Here is a 4,625-nt window from a genome sequence, read left to right on the forward strand (position 1 = left end):
TGAGGGCCGGGTCCCTTGTGCTTTTGCGTGTTTTGTATGTTGTTGAAGTTTGGATCATTTGTGCTATTGTGGGCTTCGGTATGTTGTGTGTACAGCAAGTGTCCCCCCAACATTCTTGGTGGGGAGGTGTTAAGTGGAAGCCCACAAGGCCGATGGGACCCCCCCCCCCCCCCGCACCTGTTACCAGGAGCGGTCATGCCCGAGGGGGAATCGAGGAATGTACGTCGAGGCGTGACGCCCGCGCTTAGGGTGAAAGGCGGCACTAATCCTTTCTGTCCCGACGCGTGGCAACCGGTGCATCGAATGCGCATGCAGCGAGCTGCGCATTCCACTGGGCTCGCGACAGCCCACGGGGACAATGCCCTTCCCCCCCCCCCCCGCACCTGCTACCAGGAGCGATCATGTCCCGCGGAAGACATTCCTTAGCTGTCAATCCGATGCGTCACGCGCCCTGCACGTTCCAGGAGGAGCGGGGTCCACTGGGCTCCGCCCACTTGTACATTGCATGGCTATTGGTTCAGATTGGGCGAGAGCTGGTTTGGTAAAGCTCCGCCCAAGTATCGAAGGGTTTAAAACCCGTGGGAAACAACGATTTTGGACGAGCGCGCCGAGTCTCAAGCTCGGCCGTTTTTAACAGCCTTTTTTAAACAGCCTTTTTTTAAACTGCCTTGTCATCACTGCCTTGTATTTCAATCCCGTCTTCAATAAATAAGTTTTGCTTTGAGAAGTTGGAATTGCTGCCCCAACCGGCAACGTGTCGCCGGACGAAGACCTGAAGTACTCTTCGTACTGCTAAAAGCCGTTCCCATCGGTAGGAGGGCATGAGGAGGAAGTTTAACTCGTCGTCTATGCAATGAGTTTGTAAATGCCACATTCTGTTGTTACATGCACTGAAAATGAGCAAACCGGCAATGAAGTTTAATGTTTGAACATTTATTAAAAACAAAACAAAGAGCCGCATGTCTAGCCGGGCATGAGAGGCGGCGTGGAAGCGATTAATTAGTCCTGCAGAGTCTCATCAGGGCTCGACCGCCTTGTCAAAGACTCCGCTGCTGTAGCAGGGCCCGGTTTCGAGGTAGCGGCTGCAATGAGGGCAGGCCCAGGTGCAATCCCAGTCATCTAGCACCTCAGCCATGAGCTTTTTGCCGCCGCCTACCCCCGTGAAGTGCTGCGTACAGGCCCGCTCACATTAGCGGGAAAACGCGCAACGCAGGACGTTTTCCGCGTGCCGCTTCCCGCAGAAGCCGGTTTTTCTCCCGCGGACAGCCTGCTGTGCCGTCCCGCAGAGCGATGGGTTCGGTACCTATTTTTCCCGTGCTGCTGACGAGAACAGCCAATGGGCGCCGACCGTGAACAGTGACGTCGGTCCCAGTTCAGTGACCCCGTCGGCGGAGGCGGAAGCTGCGCGCGTCCGGCCGGCCGGGCACTCGGCGGCCGCTTTGCCGACGACGACGACGCGAGAAAAGGGTGCGCTTTCCAGTCTTCTCTGGTGTCACGTGACTATCCCCTTCTCTTTCTTCTCGTTCGGGTCCTCCCTCAGCGCCTCCTCTCTCCACATTACAAGACAACCGCAGCGAGAAAACGCGCGCAGTGTGAGCGTCATTCTGAGGAGCTGCGAGGCAGCGTCGACGTTGACGCTGTGCCGGTCCGGGAAGCTTTCCGCTAGTGTGAGCGCGCCTTACGGCTGCCTGCCGATGTATGCCGGGACAACCTACACAGCTGTCTTCTCCTTTTCTGTGATGGCAGCTGCACATACAAACAGCAAAAGAAAACGTTATTTGGAAAAATGCATTTTGGCCAATAGTATCTAGGATAGTGAGTGCATGCAGTAAGGATTTGAAATAAAACTATCACCTGTAGCGCCTCTGCAGTGCCTTGTCAAAATAAATGCTTTCTTGCTGAACTTGACCTAGTCCGGAGGGCCGATAAAAAGCCTTCCCTACACTAGACGCAACCTCTGGCAGCTTGTGGACCCCTAGCTGGAGGAGCTGCCGGCGCTGAACACAAGAAGCAAATAATTGTGAATGACAATATGAATCACAAAAATAGAATAGAACTGTTTGGCTTGTTGGTGATGTATGTTAAGTCTTACAGTACAAAAAGGAAAAGGAACAAGCTTTAGTAAATGGGCCTCTTGCGCTGGTATGGTGGCGCCACTGCTCCGGTACAATGAGCGCCACCGACGGGTGGATCAGGCGTTACTCGTAAGTCCAGCTCTCCGAGCCAGATACGCGATGGCTGCGAAAGGCGAGGCGCGAGTTTTATACTGCGGGTTTAAAAAAATTGAAAACGTAGACGCATACTTTAAAACAAGCAGTTTGGTGCGTGGTCGCCACCTTTATGACAGCAATCACGTATATGCTGTGAGGGAGGAGATCGTGGCCTCAGCGGCGCCATCCGAGGTAATCGGGAAATGCGCGGCGCAAATGAAGACTGCGGAGTACGAAGTCCGGCTGCAGGTAAATTTAATTTTTGTGTACAGCTGTTATTTTTATTAATATGCAAGTTTGTTCTTCAGTTGTCCGCAAACCCCAGATGTATAGTGGATGCCAGCTGCAGTTGCAAGGCTGGTTGCCGGGGCTGGTGTAAGCACGGAGCCGCGTTAGCTGTGTTCGTCAACAACTACAAGCACGTGTCGTGCACAGACCTGCCTTGTACTTGGCGGAAGCCTACCGCTCGCCCTACGCTAGACACAAAAAAATCTGTGCGCGAGCTATTCACAAGTAAGATTACTTTCAGGCACGACTGCTTGCTTTCGTGAGTCGGTATGTTTTTATTTTCATTATTCCTGTAGGTCGTCCCCTGCCGGTTCCAGTTCTTGGGGCTTTGTGCCCAAATACCACACTCGGGAAATTTCCCCAAGTGAACTGTACTCTTGTGCCTGCCCTGGAGGAAAGAGTGGCGCGCTCAGAGGAAGAGAAGTGTGCTGTTGCGTTCCCTTCTGAGCGTACAGCTGTTGAAGCTGAGCTCATCAGAGAATGTTTGGGCAGTGGCTTGGCCCGTAAAAGGAAGCTTTTTACTGCTATGGAAGTCGTTGCTGTGTGGCCGCTGAGGCTGAAAAGATGCGAGATGCACCTTTCCGAAAAGGATAAAGCCTTTTTTGATAAGGAAGTCAGGAAAAATGCTGACGAGATCACCGAAATCGCTCTAATGACGAGAGGTCAGGCAGCATCGGCAAGGTATGCGAGCGGAAGTTTTCCCACTTTTTTCCCGGCCAGTTTTACCTTTTTTTTTGTTTTTGTCAATGATCGATTCACATTTCGCCGCAGGTGGCATCAAGAACGACGCGTTCGGGTGACAAGTACTAGCGCGCACAGAATTAAAACCCGCACATCGAACTTTGAAAGCCTGGCGAAATCTCTGGCAAGACCAAGGTTCTTCTCAACTGCGGCCACCTCATACGGTAGAATGCTTTGCACTGGGTGCTAACCAGCATGAGCTGCATACAAGAAAATTGTGCATGCATGATGTCCTCTCCCAGTTTTTGTTAAACTATATTTTGTGCTGTTTAAATTGTAATGCTGGAATGATTTCATAAAGCAAATCGTTAGTTTTATTCTAATATATTGCATGGTTTTGTTGTATTCAAGGCAAAATGACAGAAGCTGAAGCCAGAAGAGAATTGTCAATGGCTCTTGGAAGTCCAATCTATGAGGTAATGTATTGGTGTTTTTCATGTAACATTTTTAGGTAATATATATATATATATATATATATATATATATATATATATATATCTTTTACAGGTTGGGCTTATAATACGTCCGGAGCAACCATGGCTATGTTGCAGCCCTGATGGAATCCACGTAGCCAATGGAAACAAATGCCTTGTTGAAATCAAGTGCCCTTTCTCGCTGAAAGAAAACCACCGTTTGATTGACTATGAGCATGAGCTCAGCTTTGTCCCATATATTGAGTACAGCAATGGGCATTTGATGCTTAAGAAAGGACATGCCTACTATACGCAAGTGATGGTGATGCTGTACATTTTGAATCTAGATCATGCCCTTTTTTTTGTTTACTCACCACAGCACAGCATAACAGTCACTGTGAAGAGAGATGATGGCTTCCTAGCCGAGTACATACCGAAGCTGGAAGGCTTTTATTTCAAGCACCTTTTGAGGTTTCTCACACATTGATTGAAAGACCTTCTGACACTGACAAATAACTGAGTCATTTTACAGCCTCATATTGTTGGCTATGGATTATTGAAATAAATGGCTGCAAGTGGAATGAGTGATGTGTAACATTTAGTCTCCCCATGCACAACTACAAAACATAATGATAGTATGCTTTGCAATATGTCTTCACTAAGACCCACAGTGCAGTCTCATAGTGTGGCTGCAGTTTCTGTCGAGGGGAAAAACCCCAGGTGGAGTCAAGCTTGCAGCCTTCACTCAAGGTGTTATTCCCTTTTGCATGTTTACAGGTGCAGCTTACTAGTAGCTGAGGTGCAACCTCCATATTTCAGTAAAACGTGATCAAGAACCCTGGCACACTGCACACTCATCATTTGAACGCAGAAGCATGCTCGAGTCATTTTTCTTAAAATGCTCCATATTTTTATACATGTCTCTTGTAAAAAAAGCATTTCATAAACATCATGCAATTATGTTCCAACTCTT

General features: G+C 49.0%; 1 long non-coding RNA gene across 1 annotated transcript; it reads left to right on the forward strand.

Moving 5' to 3' along the window:
- The first annotated feature begins 2,219 nt into the window (after positions 1-2,219).
- Positions 2,220-4,233, forward strand: LOC144135003 (uncharacterized). Its single transcript, XR_013315335.1, has 4 exons — positions 2,220-2,459; positions 3,270-3,403; positions 3,591-3,655; positions 4,032-4,233. It is a non-coding gene; the product is annotated as an uncharacterized LOC144135003 (long non-coding RNA).
- The last annotated feature ends 392 nt before the right edge of the window (positions 4,234-4,625 follow it).

This window comes from Amblyomma americanum, chromosome 5, assembly GCF_052857255.1.
Source record: "Amblyomma americanum isolate KBUSLIRL-KWMA chromosome 5, ASM5285725v1, whole genome shotgun sequence".
Classification (NCBI taxonomy): domain Eukaryota; kingdom Metazoa; phylum Arthropoda; class Arachnida; order Ixodida; family Ixodidae; genus Amblyomma; species Amblyomma americanum.